This window comes from Wyeomyia smithii, chromosome 2 (assembly GCF_029784165.1).
Source record: "Wyeomyia smithii strain HCP4-BCI-WySm-NY-G18 chromosome 2, ASM2978416v1, whole genome shotgun sequence".
Taxonomy (NCBI): domain Eukaryota; kingdom Metazoa; phylum Arthropoda; class Insecta; order Diptera; family Culicidae; genus Wyeomyia; species Wyeomyia smithii.
Window position 1 is genome coordinate 127,063,288 of NC_073695.1, and position 20,976 is coordinate 127,084,263.

At 43.4% G+C, this 20,976-nt stretch overlaps 1 protein-coding gene across 4 annotated transcripts in view; it reads left to right on the plus strand.

The window, feature by feature from the left end:
* LOC129726100 (putative 1-phosphatidylinositol 3-phosphate 5-kinase) overlaps window positions 1-20,976 on the plus strand; it is a 287,136-nt gene that overhangs the window by 217,118 nt on the left and 49,042 nt on the right. The gene's annotated exons all lie outside the window — the stretch shown is intronic.

Here is a 20,976-nt window from a genome sequence, read left to right on the forward strand (position 1 = left end):
TCTGGTCATCAAACTGAAAAGAGTCGATATTATGAATTCATCAATTTCATTCCTCAGTAATGTGCAGTAACAATATTTATGGACTCTCACGTCTTTCTACGTGTTTTATCGTTTTAACGTTGAGCCAATCCAGCACATGTAATATATCCATCACAGTCGCGTGTCCCGCTACACTTGAATCGTTCACGGTGTCTCTAACGGAAGAATGTCAAAAAATTATTATTTCTTTCACTTGACATTCGAGAGCCTTCCCTTTTCAACGCTACCAAAATTGGAATGTTCTATCGACGGGTCTAGAACAGCGGTTCTCAACCTTTTTTTGTCCGCGTACCCCTTGGCGCTATTTTCCAAATCAATTGTACCTTCTGCCTTGAAATGTTCTCGCAGAGTGGGAGAGAGTAGTGGTAGATCATGTTGTGGTAGTCTAGTTTAGGTTTTAAATTACACTATGGTTTGTTTGATTACTTACTTACCTTACCTTACCAGTCAGCTCCAGGCCGAAGTGTCCCTTGCTGTTCGAAGAAGTCGTCTCCTTTCAACTCGGTCCATGGCTGCAGCTCGCCAGCCATGTCGTCTGCGGAGGCCCCGCAGGTCGTCTTCCACTTGATCGAGCCACCTTGCTCGCTGCGTGCCCCGTCGCCTTGTTCCAGTCGGGTTGTTATCGAGAACCATTTTCACCGGGTTGTCGTCCAACATCCTAACGACATGCCCAGCCCACCGTAGTCTCCCGATTTTCGCCGTTTGGACGATGAGTGGTTTTCCTAGCAGTTGATGCAACTCGTGGTTCATCCGCCTCCGCCATGATCCATCTTCCATCTGCAATCCACCACAGATGGTACGCAACACCTTTCGTTCGAAAACCCCAAGGGCGCGTTGGTCCTCCACGAGCATAGTCCAGGTTTCGTGGCCGTAGAGGACTACCGTTCTGATCAGTGTTTTGTAGATGGTTAACTTCGTGCGGCGGCGGATTTCATTCGAGAGGAGCGTCCTCCGGAGTCCAATGTAGGCACGATTTTCTGCCATAAGGCGTCGACGAATTTCTCTGCTGGTGTCGTTGTCAGCAGTCACCAGTGAGCCCAGGTACACGTCGTCTACCACCTCGATTTCATCACCGCTAATATGAATTCATGGCGGGAGGTTGACACTGTCTTCTATGGAACCTCTTCCTCTCATGTACTTGGTCTTCGATGCGTTTATGGCCAGTCCAATTCGTCCGGCTTCAGCCTTCAGTCTGATGTACGTCTCCGTCATCTTTTCAAGGGTTCGTGCTACAATATCAATGTCATCGGCGAAGCCAAAGAGCTGAACAGACCTTATAAAAATCGTGCCATTCGTGTCGATACCATCCCTACGTATCACACCTGCCAAAGCGATGTTTAATAGCATGCACGATAATCCATCACCTTGCCGTAACTCTCTTCGAGATTCGAAGGGACTCGAGAGTGTTCCCGAAACTCGAACTACGCACATCACCCGATTCATCGTCGACTTGACCAACCGTGTCAGTTTATCCGGAAAGCCGTAATCGTGCATAATCTGCCATAGCTGGACTCGAACGATAGTGTCGTATGCCGATTTAAAATCGATGAACAAGTGATGTGTGGGCACATTATACTCACGGCACTTCTGTAGGACCTGCCGTACCGCGAATATTTGGTCCGTGGGGGCGCGGGCACCCATAAATCCCACTTGGTATTGCCCCACGAATTCCCTTGCAATCGGTGATAGTCGACGGCACAGAGTTTGAGAGAGTACCTTGTAGGCGGCGTTCAGCAACGTGAATGCGCGGTAGTTGCAGCAATCCAACTTGTCGCCTTTTTTGTAGATGGGGCACACTGTACCCTCCATCCACTCCTCCGGTACTACCTCCTCCTCCCAAATCTTGGCAACAACTCAGTGTAGCGCCTTAGCCAGTGATTCACCACCGTGTTTTAACAGCCCGCTGGGGAGTTGGTCAGTTCCAGCGGCTTTATTGTTTTCCAGCCGGCCGATCTCCTCTCTAACCTCCTGGAGGTCAGAGGCTGGGATTCTGTCGTCATCTGCGCGTACACCGAGATCTGCTTTTACCCATGCTGAGCAACCTTAAGCTGAACAGCTAAAGCCCTTGGTCTCCCGGGACCGCCGTTAGGCATTACTTCAGGGAGAGGGCCAGTCGTGCTTTTTAGCACTTACCTCTACGGGTAACAGAGCAGCCTATTCAGGCCAGTTAGTTGACTACTAACTAACTGGGGCACGCCGGTGGTTTCCCGTCGATTGGTGCCCTGCAAAATATTTACGATCTGTGATGCGGCCTTGATGATCGCATCCCAGATTTCCCTATTCGCGCACATTCTACGCACAATATTCTCTGGCGTGGTGTCCGTCCCACTTATTGCCAGCATTTCGTACCTTATCCGCTCGAAGCGCAGACATGTGAAGAACACATGCTCCGCGTTTTCTTCCGCACCCGTACATGTGGGGCACATAGGGGACTCGGCGTACCCGAACCTATGCAGGTACTGCCTAAAGCAGCCATGGCCTGACAGGATCTGTGTCAGATTGAAGGTTACTTCCCCATGGCGCCTATTAATCCAGCATGCTAACTCTGGAATGAGTCGGTGTGTCCATCTACCTTTTGTAGTGTTGGGCCACTCTCGCTGCCACCTGGCCATTGAAGATGACCGTATGGTGTTGCGTATACCCCTCGTGTCGCGTTGGTCGAAGCACTCTACATCCTCTTTGACGATGATGCTGATGGGCATCATGCCAGTCAGGACGCAAACCGCCTCGTACGACACTGTTCGGTATGCGCACGCGACCCTTAGGCACATTAGCCTGTACGTATTCTCGAGTTTGCCGCGATGGCACGAGGTACTCAATACCTTGGACCACACTGGTCCTCCAGAAGCTTGGACCACACTGGTCCTCCAGAAGCTTCATGGAGCGTTTTAAGGCGATAGTGCATGCACCAGCACTGACCGATGCCTCCTGCTCCGACTTTCTGTTATTTACAACCAGTCTTGGCATACGCATCGTGTGTAACAAAGAGGCTCATATAATTAGCACAGAACACTGAAGCATGTTGAAAAAAACGGATGAGTTGATTATTTTTTTCGCGCACTAAAAGCAAATGCACTCTGTGTGAAGAAAGCAAAATACGCAACATCAGAAAGCCTGTATTGTAAAGAGTAAGCGCAGAAAGCACCCGCAGAGAGACTTCCTTGATCGCAACTGATAAAATGTAGATAGTGCACATGTATTACTCAATGATAACTGCACTATGATGAAAATTCTAGCTGGGAAAACTTTTCTGACTGTTTCCTTGATAACCTGTTCTGTTGCGTTTACGTAGGGCTCTGCGCTATACTCACTGTGTTATGCTCACTGCGTTTTTTCTACTATCACGGTGCAGGTCTATGATAAATTTAGCCCAGACACAGTAAATTTACTCAACAGCACGCAGCTTTGGCTCGCCTACTCATGTGTGTAGTTATATTTTACACTCCCTTCGCGTAAAAGCATCGCTCAACAAGGTTTGCTTTTTTTTTCTTGCTCATCACAATGCCTACTAAAAAAACTGATGTGATGTAATTTTTGTGTTGATAAATGCACAAAGATGAGTAAGTGGACAAGACTGTTTACAACAATAACTTCAGTCTTATGGTGCGCTTGCTCCAGTTTCCTGGAGTGCATCCAAAGCAAATGCACTCTGTGTGAAGAAAGCAAAATACGCAACATCAGAAAGCCTGTATTGTAAAGAGTAAGCGCAGAAAGCACCCGCAGAGAGACTTCCTTGATCGCAACTGATAAAATGTAGATAGTGCACATGTATTACTCAATGATAACTGCACTATGATGAAAATTCTAGCTGGGAAAACTTTTCTGACTGTTTCCTTGATAACCTGTTCTGTTGCGTTTACGTAGGGCTCTGCGCTATACTCACTGTGTTATGCTCACTGCGTTTTTTCTACTATCACGGTGCAGGTCTATGATAAATTTAGCCCAGACACAGTAAATTTACTCAACAGCACGCAGCTTTGGCTCGCCTACTCATGTGTGTAGTTATATTTTACACTCCCTACGCGTAAAAGCATCGCTCAACAAGGTTTGCTTTTTTTTTCTTGCTCATCACAATGCCTACTAAAAAAACTGATGTGATGTAATTTTTGTGTTGATAAATGCACAAAGATGAGTAAGTGGACAAGACTGTTTACAACAATAACTTCAGTCTTATGGTGCGCTTGCTCCAGTTTCCTGGAGTGCATCCAATCTTCCACTACGCGTATGGATAGCGCGGCCTTTAACTCTACCTCTCTAATTGACTCGCCATAGACCTCAAGAGTTATGTCGTCGGCGAAGCCCACGATCACCACCCCTGGAGGGAGTGTTAGTTTTAACACGCCGTCATACATAGCGTTCCACAGTACCGGACCCACGATGGAACCTTGCGGTACACCTGCGGTAACTGGGACGCTTTTCTGACCCTCGTTTGTGTTATACACTAGCACTCGATTCTGAAAGTAGTTACCCAGAATTTTGTACAGCGGCGTCGGCACTCTGAGACTCTGTAGCGCTAAGGCTATGGAGTCCCAGCTGGCACTGTTGAACGCGTTCTTCACGTCGAGCGTGACGATCGCGCAGTAACGAATGCCCCTCCTTTTGCGTTGGATTGCAACCTCAGCCGTTTACACCGAGATCTACTACCACTCCGTCGTCGTCCTCTGCTACATCGCCATTAAGGTGCTCATCGTAGTACTGCTTCCACCTGTCAATCACCTCACACTTGTTCGTGAGAAGGGTACCGCCCAGGTCCCTGCACATGTCGGCTTGTGGCACATATTTGCGGGAACAGTTCAGCTTCTCGTAGAACTTCCGTGTGTCATTCGCACGGTACAGTTCCTCCATCACCTCGCGATCTCGACCTTCCTCCTGGCGCTTCTTCTTCCGTATGACCGAGTTTTGCCTGTTCCGTGCGCGTCGGTATCGCTCCACGTTCGCCCTCGTTTGCAGCATTCTCGCTCGTGCTGCATTCCTCTCTTCCACTAACTGTTTGCACTCGTCGTCAAACCAGTCGTTTCTCCTGTTCGGTGCCATAGTACCAAGCGCCGCTACAGCAGTACTTCCTATGGCTGATCGAATGTCCCTCCAGCCATCTTCAAGAGTAGCTGCGCCAAGCTGCTCTTTCGTTGATAATGCTGCTTCCAGCTGCTGCGCGTACTCCCGTGCAACCTCGGCGTCCCGTAGTTGCCCGATGTTTGGTCGCGGTGGGCGGCTTTGACGCGTGTTTCGCACCGTCGAAAGTTTTGAGCGCATGCATACTGCAACAAGGTAATGGTCCGAATCAATACAACAGCTATCATACACCTGCTCCAGCTGCGCATAGAACGCTTTTTTCTCATCGTCGTCTCTTCCTTCGTGTGGGCAGTGCACGTTGATGATGCTGTAGTTGAAGAACCGGCCCTTAATTCTCAACTTACACATCCTCGCACACATTCGTTGTTTTGCTTCCGTCTTGATTAGACGCAAATTGTTTATCTCCGTTTGATTCGCAAAATAACAATACACGAGTTATCGTACGGGTGTTTTTTTTTCGATTAGTTCTTGTGTGCGATAACAATAGCCTGCAATATATCGGCAGAAACATCTTCTGCACACTGGTAGGGGCAGGCTACCCCGCCAGTGATCTGATACGCTGCTGGTATATCAGCAAGAATAATTCTCCCGCACCGCTGCTACCCCGCTAGCAGCACGGACCATCATACGATCGAACGAGTGGAAGTCAACTACAAGTGGCATCTACAAGGTCGCGTGTAAGATACGGCCACTGTGTCACAACACGAAGCTGGATCGTCATTGTTTGTTCTGCGGAGACACTCGATTAATCCAACTATCAGCCGTGAGGTCGTGACTTAGACGTTCGGTGAAGTATTACCTTTAGAATTTTTACTATAATTATCAATATTATTACTATGTTATAATATTATTATTAATATTATTATTGATATTATTATTATTGTTATTTTTATTATTATTACTACAATTATTATTATTATTATTTTTATTACTATTGTTATTAGTATTAGTATTACTGTCTTTTTTTCTTATTTGATCCATTGTAGATTGAAAAATTGTTTTTAAAATTTAATATCAACTACTTGAACCCCCCCCCCATATTCGAATATTTATCGTTTGTGTGCGGTAGAGCGTAACGCTCCCGCAAAATGGACGACATGCAGGTGCAACTTTTTCTGGATGTGGAAACAAACGGGGAAGAAATTGAAATTTCTCCCATCAGCTCACCCCTACCTTCCCCTGTGCCCTCCCCTTTGCCAAGTCCTGTACCAAGAGTACCGGAAGTACGGGTAAAAGCTTACCCAGATGCCGCTGGCGGTCCCTACGTCGTTTTTTTCCGGCCCATAAAGAAGCCATTGAATATTATTCAAATTGGCAAAGACCTGGCAAAACATTTTTCGGCCGTAACCAAGATTACAAAGGTGAGGCCGAGCAAACTGCGAGTTGTCGTGAGTAGCTTGAAGCAAGCAAACGAAATTGCTGGCTACGAGCTCTCCACGAGAGAGTATCGCGTGTACATCCCTGCCAAGGATGTAGAAATCGACGGTGTGGTTACCGAGGGGAATCTCACTGTCGATGACATTTTGCGTCATGGAGTTGGCTGTTTTAAAAACCCCTTGATGCAAAGTGTAAAGATACTGGATTGCAAGCAATTGCATTCAGTATCCATCGAAGATGGGAAGAAGAAATTCCTCCCTTCGGATTCCTTCCGAGTAACATTCGCCGGATCCGCGCTGCCGAACTACGTCCGCTTGGACAGGGTTCGTCTACCTGTACGCCTGTTTGTACCGCGGGTCATGCATTGCCAAAACTGTAAGCAGTTAGGTCACACAGCCACCTACTGCTGCAACAAGGCACGCTGTAGCAAGTGCGGAGGCAATCATGCTGAGAACGCTTGCAGTGGGGATACTGAAAAGTGTCTTTATTGCGAGGGATCTCGGCATGACCTTCCGGCATTTTCCGAGTACAAACAGCGCGAGGAAAAAATTGAGCGTTCCCTTAAGGAACGATCAAAGCGCTCTTTTGCAGAAATGCTTAAGAGGGCTGAGCCACCCTTGACAGGAAACATCTTTTCCTTCTTGCCAACTGATGAAGGTACATCTGACGATCCCGTCGAAGGGTGTTCCTATGCCTTGCCAGAGGGATCTAGGAAGAGGAGAATGCTCAACTCTCCTAATCTTTCTCGAAAGGTCGTAAGATAACCCCTAGCGGAATGACCAATAAGACAACACAAAAAGGAAGCGGTGAAGAAAAACCGAAGCAAGTACCCCCCGGTTTTAATTTCAAATCAAACCAGGAGTACCCACCGCTTCCTGGGGCATCAAAAACCCCTCGTGCACCCATTTCTCGATCAGAAGATAAAAAAGAAACAGGGTTCATAAAATTTTCTGATATTGTGGACAGGATTTTTAAAACATTCAACATACCAGATCCCCTACAAAATATTCTTCTTGCCCTTCTTCCTACAGTGAAAACCTTTTTGAAGCAACTAGCAGCAACTTGGCCCCTCATTTCAGCTATTATATCTTTCGATGACTAATACGGCGAAAGAGGTTAGGAATTTTTTCACTGTATTACAGTGGAATTGCAGAAGTATCATCCCCAAATTCGATTTATTTTCTCATTTGTTGAATACATACAATTGTGACGCATTCGCGCTCTGTGAAACCTTTCTCAATTCGAACGATCAACTCAATTTCCACGATTTTAACATTATTCGTCGAGATCGAGACTCACACGGTGGAGGGGTACTTTTAGGGATCAAAAAGTGCTATTCTTTTTTCAGAATCGACCTCCCCTCGATCTCGAATATTGAAGTTGTTGCCATTCAAACGAATTTGAATGGAAAAGACCTTTGCCTTGTTTCGTTATATATTCCCCCATCCGCGCGGATTGAACAGAAGCAACTCCTTGATATAGCAGAATTGCTTCCCGCACCTTTTATGATTTTGGGAGATTTTAACTCTCACTGTTCGCTATGGGGGTCGCTGTACGACGACAACCGATCTTCTTTAATTTGTAACTTGATCGACGACTTCAATATGACACTTTTGAATACTGGGGAAGCGACACGTGTACCTAATCCTCCAGCACGTGAAAGCGTGCTTGACCTATCCCTCTGCTCGACATCACTAGCATTAGATTGCCAGTGGAGGGTAATCAACGATCCCCACGGTAGTGATCATCTTCAAATCGTTATATCAATTGCTAATGGTTCAACTCCCCCGAACCCAATCAATATTTCCTACGACCTTACACGTAATATTGATTGGAAGCGTTATGAGTCTATTATAGCGGAATCTATCGAGACTCACGAGGAACTTCCTCCGGAGGAAGAATACGCGTTCTTAGCTGGCTTGATAATCGACGCCGCGACTCAAGCTCAGACGAAACCGATACCCGGGGTAGCGATTAGACAGCGCCCTCCCAACAAATGGTGGGACAAAGAGTGCTCTGAGCTGTACGCGCGAAGGTCCGCGGCGTATAAGGACTACCGGGAGTACGGCACTGTCAACCTGCTTCGAAAGTACGAGGCACTGGGCAGGCAGATGAAGAGCTTAGTAAAGGCGAAAAAACGCGGGTACTGGCGGCGGTTCGTAAACGCGTTGTCGAGGGAAACAGCGATGAGCACTCTTTGGGATACCGCCAGGCGCATGCGGAACCGTGACGTTTCGAATGAGAGTGAGGAGTATTCAGATCGCTGGATACTCGATTTTGCCAAAGGGTCTGTCCGGACTCTGTACCGGAACAGAAAACCTTTCGCGACGCGTTTATAGTAACTACGGAAGAGCCTCCATTTTCGATGTTGGAATTTTCAATGGCTCTCCTGTCGTGCAACAATAAGGCTCCAGGGTTAGATAGAATAAAATTCAACCTGTTGAAAAATCTACCCGACTCTGCAAAAAGACGCTTTTTGAATTTGTTCAACAAGTTTCTTGAGCTAAATATTGTTCCGCATGACTGGAGGGAGGTAAAAGTCATTGCTATTGGGAAACCCGGGAAACCTGCCTCTGATCACAATTCATATAGGCCGATTGCGATGCTCTCTTGCCTCCGGAAATTAATGGAGAAAATGATCCTCTTACGGTTAGACAAATGGGTCGAAACAAACGGTTTACTTTCAGATACTCAATTTGGATTTCGCCGGGGCAAAGGGACGAACGATTGCCTAGCGTTGCTTTCTACTGAAATTCAACTCGCATGTGCTCGGAACGAGCAAATGGCTTCTGCGTTCTTGGATATTAAGGGGGCTTTTGACTCTGTCTCGGTAGAAGTTTTAAGCGCGAAACTTCATTCGCAGGGACTTTCACCAAATTTGAATAACTTTTTGCTCAACTTGTTGTCAGAAAAGCATATGTATTTCTCACATGGCGATTCGACAACTTCCCGAATTAGTTACATGGGCCTTCCCCAGGGCTCATGTTTAAGTCGTCTCTTATATAATTTTTACGTCAATGACATCGATGAATGTCTTGCAAATTCATGCACGCTAAGGCAACTTGCAGACGATAGCGTTGTATCCATTACTGGTAGCGAGGCTAGCGATCTGCAAGGACCATTGCAAGATACCTTAGACAATTTGTCTGAATGGGCTCTTAAGCTGGGTATCGAATTCTCTCCGGTGAAAACTGAGTTGGTCGTTTTTTCTAGGAAGCATAACCCAGCTCAGCTGCAGCTCGTACTAACGGGTAAAACGATCTCTCAGGTTTTAGTCGCTAAATATCTCGGGGTCTGGTTCGACTCTAAATGCACCTGGGCTTGTCATATTAGGTATCTGACACGAAAATGCCAACAGAGGATTAACTTTCTTCGTACGATTACCGTAACCTGGTAGGGAGCCCACCCAGGAGACCTTCTGAAGTTATACCAAACAACAATACTGTCAGTTCTTGAGTACGGTTGTTTCTGCTTTCGCTCCGCTGCGAACACGCCTATTTTGAAACTAGAAAGAATACAATATCGTTGTTTGCGTATTGCCTTGGGTTGCATGCAGTCGACCCATACGATGAGTCTTGAAGTGTTAGCGGGTATTCTTCCGTTGAAACATCGTTTTTGGAATCTCTCTTACCGGTTGCTAATTCGATGCACAGTTATGAACCCATTAGTAATTGAAAATTTCGAGAGGTTGGTCGACCTTCAATCTCAATCCAGATTTATGACTTTATATTTTGACTATATGGCTCAAGATATTAATCCTTCTTCATACGATTCCTCCAATGTCGCACTTTTAGATACTTCTAATAATGCTATATTCTTCGACACCACTATGAAACAAGACATTTCTGGTATCCCGGATCAATTGCGACCCCAAGAGATCCCTAAAATTTTTTCCAATAAGTTTAAACATGTTAGTTATGATAAAAGGTTTTACACTGACGGATCTAATCTAGGTGAGTCCACTGGCTTCGGTGTTTTCCACGAAAATTTTACCGCCTCCTACAAACTCGATGCTCCTGCTTCCGTGTACGTCGCAGAACTTGCTGCTATTCAGTACTCTCTTGGAATCATCGAAACCCTACCCATAGACCACTACTTCATCTTTACAGATAGTCTCAGTGTCATTGAGGCTCTGCGATCGATGAAGCCTGTGAAGCACACCCCGTATTTCCTGGGGAAAATACGGCGGTTTTTAAGTGCTTTGACAGATAAAAATTACCGGGTTACCTTAGCGTGGGTCCCTTCTCATTGCTCGATTCCGGGTAATGAAAAGGCTGACTCTTTAGCTAAGGTGGGTGCTATTGATGGCGATATTTATGAAAGACCAATTGCTTATGATGAATTTTATAGCATTTTGTGTCAGAGAACACTCAACAGTTGGCAATCATCATGGAACTCAGATGAACTGGGACGGTGGCTACATTCCATTTTTCCTAAGGTATCGACGAAAGCATGGTTCAAGGGGTTGGATGTAGGTCGGAACTTCATTCGCGTGATGTCCAGACTTATGTCCAATCACTACACGTTAAACACGCATCTCTTTCGTATAGGGCTTGTAGACAGTAATCACTGCGCTTGTGGTGATGGCTACCATGACATCGAGCATGTTGTTTGGTCGTGTGCCGAATCCTGTGATGTTAGGTCCGAGCTTATAGATTCCCTCCGGGCCCGAGGAAAACAACCGAACGTACCCGTTAGAGACATTCTGGGAAGCGGTGATCTCCAGTACATGACACAACTGTACTGTTATTTGAAAAAGACTGACATTAAAATTTAATATTCTCTTGTCTATTTGTCAGAATACCCGTATACGACGCTGGAGACACGAACACGAAGAGCCTAAATCTATGTTTGAAAAACAAAAAGAACACCAGTCGAAACACAAATAGATCGTATATCTTAATTAGTTTTAAGCAAGAATTGTATTTCCCTCCTCTCACCTTAAATCCCCATTAGCTCGTAGTCGGCCGCGAGAATAAATAAAAGGCCTCCCTCTTTTCCCTGCTAACGTAGAATTAATACGAATTGTACTTGGCTCAGTAAAACAGAAAATGTATCGTGCCGTGTCAAATAAACTAATTTTAAACCAAACATCCTCGCACTGATCGGCTGCCACCCGATCACGCGTTGGTGCTTCCTAGCTCGTTGGTAGTGCCACAGCTCTGATAAAAGGTAGCCTCTCGATGTCCGCTCTGCCATACCTTCTGTCCCGACCAGCAAAGTTCCTGCAGTGCTACGATTTCGATGTTGCGTGGATTTAGTTCATCATATATGATCCTGTCGCAGCCGTGAAAGCCTAACGATCTGCAGTTCCATGTACCGAGTTTCCAATCGTAGTCCTTATTTCGTCGCCTAGGTCTGTGCCGATTGTTCCGATCCGTATTAACTTCTTCGATATTTGCAACATTTGGTGTTTTTCAGGGCGGCTTGTTGGGCCTTCTCCAACCCCCTATCTCGCCGGAGGGCCATCGTGTCAGCTCTGATTAGAGTCCCACGCTGACACCAGGACGTTGATCAGCCGCTCCTAACATGGAGATCAGACGCTGTTTTGAGCCGCACCATCTTGGTGGACAGACGCTCGGGTTGGCGAAGCATTTCCTCTACCGCCGAGATATGGTTACCGCGCCAACGAACGCGTCGCACCTTCTCACTTAGCTATTGTCGGATGACAACATTGCCCAGGCAACGCCAACCAGTTGTGTCCATGTTTTAACTGGTTGTCTATTGTATCATATGACTCGTGGAGGCGTGAGACAGGAACTCGTGAGGGCCGGAGCTAAGTTTGACGTTCCTTCCAAGTTGTCGACTCACCATTTTAAGCCTTGATTACTACAGTCATGTTTTAAGAGCAAGTTTGAACAACAAATGAAGTATTATAAAGGAAAATTGTTTTGTCCGCCATTACTGATTTTTCTTGCGCGTATCCTTTGTTGGCTTCCGCGAGTTAACCACTTGGGTGTTGTTCGGAGTTTTTAAAAAAGCTACTGACACATTTCACTGCTCAATTAAGACTAACTTTATTAATTCTAACGATTACATTTGTGCCCGCCGTTCGATTCACGTTGGTCAGAATATGAACCGCTGACTCCGCATCGCTCGGTGGTGGCTCCGATCGTTCGATTGTCGTCAAACTGCTCGTCGATGGCATTGTCTGAATTGTCAGCAAATTCCTTTGGTAGCTCGGTTGTTAACTCCTCCCGGCTGAGTGATGAGACTCCAGGGAAATCACATCCGCAATGGTCAATCTTCTAATTGGTTTTGCATCTGAGATCGTTGGAATGTCCTTTAATGGATCGTCATGTTGAATTTTGATTTTTGTGGATCTGCTTGATATGAAATTACAAAGGAGAACAATGCTGATGATTATGGTTAGAGGGAAAGTAATTCCTCCGAAAATGGTTCACTTTGACCAGTGAAAGCTGTTTGTTTGCAATTTGATATTTTCCAGTTCTTCTCTAGTCTCGAGATGTAGTTCATGGAGATGTTCGAGGCTCAAGTTAACAATGAGATGTCCTTGCTCCACAGAGAGATACCTTCTAGTGGTATCTGTAAGGGTGATTCTTCGAGATTATGAATATTGCTGCTAAAAGTGTTGTTGTCAATCGAAACATTACAGTTTTCGAACGAGATGAAGAATGGACCGAATAGGTTCCTTTTAAAAATTCCACAGTTGCTTGTAAGTGAAAAATTTCTATCATAGTTGATGATCAGATTTTTGTCGTTAACGGTGATGATTTCTTCTTGTATGAGGTTGAGGGTAAAATTACAACTGGCTGGTTTTCCATTTAAGAGTTCCGAAATACATGTTGAGTTTTCGGGTATTAGGTCTTCTATGTTGAATATCGTTGGATTCAAAGAAGGTACGGCATAGATTTCTTTGTTGTGTTTCAAATAATTTTGTCTCTCAAGATAAATTTGTCTTTGTTTATGACGAATCGGATAAATGTGAATTTTCCTGAATATTCTTTTGTCTAGTTTAGGAATTTTGATAAGCAGAGCTACCTCCTTGCTGTTGGTTGCCACTGATGATTCTGCATATGATAGTGCTTCGCTGATAGAGTTGGTTGTCACGTTCTCGTCGTGTAGTCTTCTTACTAATACTTGTATTTCTCCTGTACTTAGAATTTTGCTGTTTAAGATTCCTATCTTTGCTAAACTTATACTGTCTACAATTTGCTCTAATTTTTCATGTTAATACTTTAGGTTCAAAAATATATTAATGGAATGATTTTCTATGGATTTTGTATTGAACAATGATATGGCTTGAGTAGTTTTACGTACGAATTCCTTCATCTGTAGGTTTAATTCCCGGTTAATTTTTACCTGAGCATTATTATTCTGAATTAGATTATTGATAGAGGAGTTAATTATTTTTAAATCGTTAGCATCTGGACTACCTGCTATAAATTTCCATGCTGATCCTAGGCTATCCCAGCGTTTTGATCTTTTAATTGAAATAAGGTTGTTCAGTATTTGATCGATTTGTTTAAATTCTTCTATAATTAATATGGAAAACTGATTGGTCGCTATTTCTGCAAACATGTCTCTAAGGTTTCGTACATGGTATTGATATGAACTTATGTTAAAATGATGGATATAAAAATATGAGTCAATTCTTACCCTGCTAGTTCCATGGTCGAATGCTAGGATTGGCTGGTTAGTTAGGTTCCGGAGTGATATAGTTTGTTCTGATGACCATCCTGAATGTAGGATTAAAAGTCCTAGTCTGTAATTGAAGTGCATTGAGTTAGATCTCTCGAATTTTAATGTCGTTTTTATGAATTTTTCTTCCATCTTCGGTGGTTATTGTACTGTTATTAACTTTTGCTTTTTTAACTTTTTTATATCTTGCTTTGTGTTTTAGCCTTTGTCGGGTTTTTTCAAATGCTTCGCTATTTTCTTTAGGATTTCTTATTTTCTTTGATTTATTATGATGGTCAAGATCTTGTTTTTGCTTCCTTTTTAAATTTTCAAATACTTTTTCGATGATTTCGAGTGTTTGGGGAGATGGAAGGATAATTTCGTAAGGAGTAAATTTTGTTGCGGTATGTATGGATGAATTGTATTTATGAAGGACCATGTGCATGAGTTCAATAAGAGGTTTAGTGGGATTCTCAGTTTTGGTTATTCGGTATAATTCTAAGAGAGTTGAATGGAGCCGTTCAACCGTTCCGTTCATCTCACTTCTTCCTGTTGCCGTAATGTAGGGGGTGATTCCAGTACCATTGTAATAATTAACCAGGTCTCCGGTCATAAATGATTTTTCACCATCCATGACTAAAATATCTGGTGGTTTGTATTTGGACAGGAGTTCCTTGAGGGCTGGGACAATATCAATTGCTGCTCGGGATTGGACATGCATCACTTGAGCGAATTTAGAAAATTTATCTATGTAGGTGAGAAAATGATTGCTCTCGAGGATTAATATGTCTACATGAGCGATTTGGAAAGGAGCATTCGGTATCGGGGTTTTCTGAAGAGGATATTTGGATCAATGAAATCTCTGAGTTTTTGATGCAGCTTTGGAAAGTAGAATTTCCGCATGATTTGAAGCTTATTTTCTTGAACACTTCTATGGGCTCTCATGTGTTCGTTCCTTACGACGTTCCATTGCTCGTTTTCGTCTTGAACGTTTCGAGTTGCTTCTGAGTAAATCGGATTTTTAACAGTCTTTGTTGGCCAAAATATTTTCTATATGTTTCTTGAATTTTTCCCATGGTGTCTTCGTCTGTTAATAATCCATTTACCAAACCTATGTTAAAGTGAGTTTTTAGGATCCGCAAAACAGAATTTTCATTAATATCGGCAATCGTTATAGTAATTCTTGTATATGATTCAAAAGGGTGTTCAACTATTACTGAGTTCGGACCGTTTTTAATGATAACTTGATGACGGAAAGCGTTAATTGGTACCTCTGTTGATATGATGTAGAAATCGTCGCTAGTATCGGCAGAATGTTGGGTTCCTGTCATGGAACATACCATTCTACTTAGAGCATCCGCAACAACGTTTGTTTTTCCTGGTTTATACATTATCTCATAATAAGTACGATTTCCATCTTTTCAATTTGGCATTCGTATTCTTTGGCGAGAGTGCGAATGTGAGGGGTAGATGATCTGTGAGAATTTTAAACTTGGTTCCATATAAATAATTCCGAAATGTTTGTAAAGCCCAATAAATCGCTAACATTTCCTTCTCAGGAACAGAAAATTTTTCTTCTGTCACAGACAAGGTCCTTGAAGCGAAATGTATTGGTTTATCTCGACCCATTTCTCCTTGAGACAGTACCGCTCCGATAGCAAAGTCTGAAGCATCTGTAGTTAATAAAAATGGTTTTTCATAGTCAGGGTATATCAACACATCAGAGGAAGAAAGTATGTTTTCCATTTTATTAAAACATTGTTTTTCAGTATCACAAAGGTAAATTTTTTTGCTCGACATCGGATTTCTCTCCCCTCGTAGAAGATTTGTCAAAGGTTTTGCGATTTTTGCAAAGTCCTTTACAAATCGACGGTAATAGCTCATCATTCCGAGGAATGATTTCAAGTCTTTTATCGTTTTGGGTTCTGGGAATTTTTGAATCACTTGAATTTTTTTGTGATTCGGTTTGATACCTTCTGAGCTTATGATGTATCCTAAGAATTCTACATCAGAATGTAAAAACTCGGATTTGTCCAATTGAATCTTGAAATTTGCTCTATTCAACGTGCTCAAAATAATATTCAAATTCACCGAATGTTCTTCGAGAGTCTTTCCAAAGACTATGACGTCGTCAATATACACATAACATATTTTTCCAATATGTTCTCTTAAAACGTCGTCTATTGCTCTTTGGAAAGTTGCAGGGGCGTTTTTTAAGCCAAATGGCATTCGAGTAAACTCGTACTTGCCATTGTTTATAGAAAATGCTGTTTTTTGTATATCATCGTCTTTCATCTTGATCTGATGGAAGCCGGAAGCTAGATCGAGAGTGGAGAAGTATTTCTAGCCTTTGAGTTGATCAATTACATAGCTGATTTCTGGCATGGGATATCGATCTGAAGTTGTTTTTTCATTGATTTTTTTATAATCAATGACCATTCTGAATTTTTTTTCGCCAGAGGCATCTGTTTTTTTCGGGACCACCCAAACTGGGGCTGTCCAGGCTGAACGAGAAGGTCGAATAATACCATCTTCTAAAAGCTTTTTAATTTGTTTGTTGACTTCTTCTGTATAGGCTGCAGGGTATGGATAAACTCTCTGGTGTACTGGAATATCATCAGTTGTGTTGATGGTGCACTCAATTTTTGTCGCATATGTAAGTTTCGAATTTGGCTCATGGAATGCCGTTTTGTTGGCATTCAAAACTTCTTGCAATTTTTTCTTTTCTGAGGAGGTTAGATGACAAGTTCTAAACTGCTCTACATTGTTAGCTATTTGTTTCTGAGGTATATATTCTTGTAAAGGGATTACTAGTTCTTCGGAATTTCTACATAAGGTAAGAGTCATCTTTTTCATATCGATTGTGGCATTAAGTGCTTTTAAAATACCCGTACCGATAATTCCACGGAAAAACGGATGAAATTTGTGAAGTAGGAATTGCGTTTTGAAGTTTGTTTTTGGGTAGAAGAAATTTATGTCGATTGCTGATGTGGCATCGAAATTTCCATTAGCACTTGATATTTGGTTTGCTGAGAAATTATATGGTCTTGAAATGTTATAACTCCAGGCTAGTTTAGGATCAATCAAATTGATATTCGCTCCGGTATCGATGAGGAAGGGAAAGTTTCCAATTGTTGTTTTTAGGTTGATGAATGGTAGAACCGGTTTCATCAACTCAACAATCCTAAAAAATTGGTTTCTTGAGTTGCATCTGTTTGTTCTATGTTTTTGGGGGTGGGGGGGGGGGGGGGTGTTATTGCTATCGTATGCATAAAAATCATGATAATCTTTGTACTCTTCAAACTGGTGTTCGGGATATTGTTTAGCATCTGTTTCGTCATTGGCTTCTACTTCGTTAAATGTTGATGTTCCTTCTATGGGGTGAGCTAGTCTTTTAAAATTTTGTATTTTAGATGATGGGAAATGTTGGCGTTTGATAGGAAAGGTAGGTCGGTTTCCATAATCTAAAAACCGAGATCGGTCACTTTGATCTACCTCCATTGGTTCGGGTCTCGGGAGAGGCTTCGGTGGATGATTGAAGGAGTTTGGATTGTGTTGGAATCTATTTTGAGGTTGCAAAAATGGATTGAAGTTTGGTTGGAAACGGGGTTGAGGTTGTACAAATGGATTCGTGTTATTTCTCTGATTTGATATGAAGGGGTTTCGGTACTGTTGGGGTAAACAAGAATTTTGAAAGTTTCTAGGTGGTGAGGAGGAAAGTTTTGGTTACGTGGTGGAATTTTTGGCGGATGTCGAGGCAAGTCTAGCTCTCTGGGTTTGGGGATTGAATAATTGGAATGTTCATATCTGAATGGTGCGCTTCTCGCATCCATGTTGTAAAAATCTATACAAAATTGGTATGCTTTTGCCAAGCTTGTTGGTGTAGCCGTTTTCAATAACACATTGAGGGGTTTTTCTAATCCTCTAATGAATGAATCTAATGCTTTTTCTCGAAAATATGTGGTGTGTGAATCGGCATTTTGACTCATTCTCTCGTCTGTTTGAATTTGGACGATAATAGAAGCGAGCAGTTCATTTACTCGGCTGTAATAGCTGCTGAGGCTTTCAGACGGGTGTTTCTTCACTGTCGTCAGTTCAAAGTCCAATGTTTTGATATCTCTTTTATCTCGATAATAAAGTAAGAGAGTTTCTTTTATTTCGAGCCAATCGTAAGTAATATTATTTGCGTTCAAAATATCTGCGGCTTCACCACGAATTTTACGTCTGACTGTTTTTTTCTATAATTGCAACCTGATCTGGGGTTGCGTGTTTTTCCCGATAATGTCGAAAAATATCTTCTGCGTCTGTGAGCCATGCAAGTAATTCTTGTGCTCTACCGTCAAACGGTTGAAGATCTCTTAGAAGATCCGGTATTTTACCTAGTTCGTAGAACTGTTGGTTTGATAATGAGTTCACCGACGTGGGTATAGGTGGATTCATTATTCTTGCAAAATAAAAAAATATTCTACTTTTCTTCAGATTTTTTTGAATTTAACACTTATTATTATTTTTTTTTGCTTTCTTTGAGGCTCAATTAAACACACTTTTTTATTTCACTATGCCAGCTAGTCTGGACTTTTGTCAGTTGCACTAAAACACTATCACTATTTATTAAAACTATCACTTACATGAATGCCAGCATATCTGGACTTCCTTTTCCTGGGTTGACGGGAATCCCTTTATCGTCGGGGGATCGGCAGGCAGATGCTACGAGTTGCTCCTATTTCCTAGCGGTACTCGGGACTCTCACATCGATCGGGTGATTACCTCAGTGTCCTGCAGATCGCTTGGTTTCTGGTGTGTGGCTCTTTCCACCGTTGTGATCCGGCTGCTTTAACCGAATATGAAGATTTTCACACTTTAAAACACTTATACTTTTCCCGACTTCTGGGTCCCTATTCGGGCGCCAGTTAAACACTTGGGTGTTGTTCGGAGTTTTTAAAAAAGCTACTGACACATTTCACTGCTCAATTAAGACTAACTTTATCAATTCTAACGATTACATTTGTGCCCGCCGTTCGATTCACGTTGGTCAGAATATGAACCGCTGACTCCGCATCGCTCGGTGGTGGCTCCGATCGTTCGATTGTCGTCAACCTGCTCGTCGATGGCATTGTCTGAATTGTCAGCAAATTCCTTTGGTAGCTCGGTTGTTAACTCGCGTATCCCTAGGGGTATGTGTACTCCAGGTTAAGAACCGCTGGTCTAGAACAATTTTGTTCCAGATATTTTTTGTAGTTGAAAAGCTAATGAAATGAGAATAAATAATAGGGAACATCCATAAATGACGTAGGTTTTTTTTTCAAAGCTCCACCCCGCTCCCATGATAATATTTTTTGCAAATTTAACAGACAAAACAGTGATGAAATAGAACAATTAGAAAAAAAACATTTTTTTTTCTTAGTTTCATATTTGCTACGTAGCTTGGCTTGCCTTCCTCCCCCTCGTCACATTTCGTCATTAAACTACAAACTTGAGAGCGTGGAAACCATGAACTGTACTACGGTTTAGGCAAAGCACGGAAGGCCGAGCGTCACAGGTAGGAAATACTTCGTCGCAATGTCAGAGAAGGTATGTGCGGGTAACTAATCCGGGAGTATCCTGCCACCACCCAGGCAAAGCGATCTTGCGAATGGGCTAAAGGGCTCCTCCGGGAGTGCCTCACAACCACCCAAACGCAACCCTGCGGCTGGGAAGGTACAAGCAGGATGCTCCCCCGGAAGGGCCCTGCCACCACCCAAACAACACAACCCCGCGGCTGCTCGGACAGTTTCGCTGGAGACTCGCAAGAGTGTGAAGTATCAACTACCGAAAAGTCGCACCCCTCGGAGTCAAAAACCGCCACAGAGTGCGGAACGACCTTCCAATCAACTGCTGCAAACGAAGCCAAACAGTGAGGAAGAACAACTTCCATCAACGAGCCAACCGCTGTAGGCAGCCGTCAGCCAATACCCAGATCATCTTTCGAACCGGACAAAGACGAGGTGAAGTTGTAAAGTGAGCAGCTTTTGCTGCGTGCAAGCGAATCTCGCAAAAGGCGTCTCGATTGTTCTTTGCAGTAGATTCGCTAAAGTGCAGCTAGTGGCTGCATTCATCCAGGAGCCGTAGGTCCAAGAATCCAAAGTCCTCGGACTTAACGCTCCTAACGGTAGGTTAATCTACTGCGACACACAGTCCAAACCACGGACTGCAATTCTGCTGAATAGAGAACTAAAATTTTTACAGAGTTTATTCAATGCTATATCGTTGCCGTCACGGTTGAAGTACCGACAACCAGAAGAAAGCCGGAGATACTTCCCGGGCGACCAAGGTGATATACCGCCACCCGAAGTTGCTGTGCTCGTGCGGTACTGCAAGGCCATCAACAAGCCGTTTCTGATCGGCTGCGATGCCAACGCTACCACACGATCTGGGGCAGCTCAGATACAAACAATAGTGGTGAGTACCTACTTGTTCACCTTACTTCTAACGATGTCAATGTTTGTAATGTTGGAAATAACCCCTCTGTTATCAACTCTATCAGGAGGTCCTTGATCTCACTATGTGTAGCGCCTCTATTTCTGTAAGGATTAAAAATTGGCATATCTCCGATCAACCTAGTTTATCGGATCACAGACACATTGTTTTAATATAGAGGCTAACGCTCTGAAAAGAGAGCTGTTCAGAAATCCTAAGAATACAGATTGGGAATCCTTTAAGAAATACTTGATCGACTCACGAACTTTCAGATACAGCAACATTCGAAATTCAGTTGACCTGAATTTGACAGCAAATGATCTACAAAACAGAATCATAGATGCTTTTAACGCAAACTGTTCACTAACTCTCCCAGCTGGTCTCGAGGTA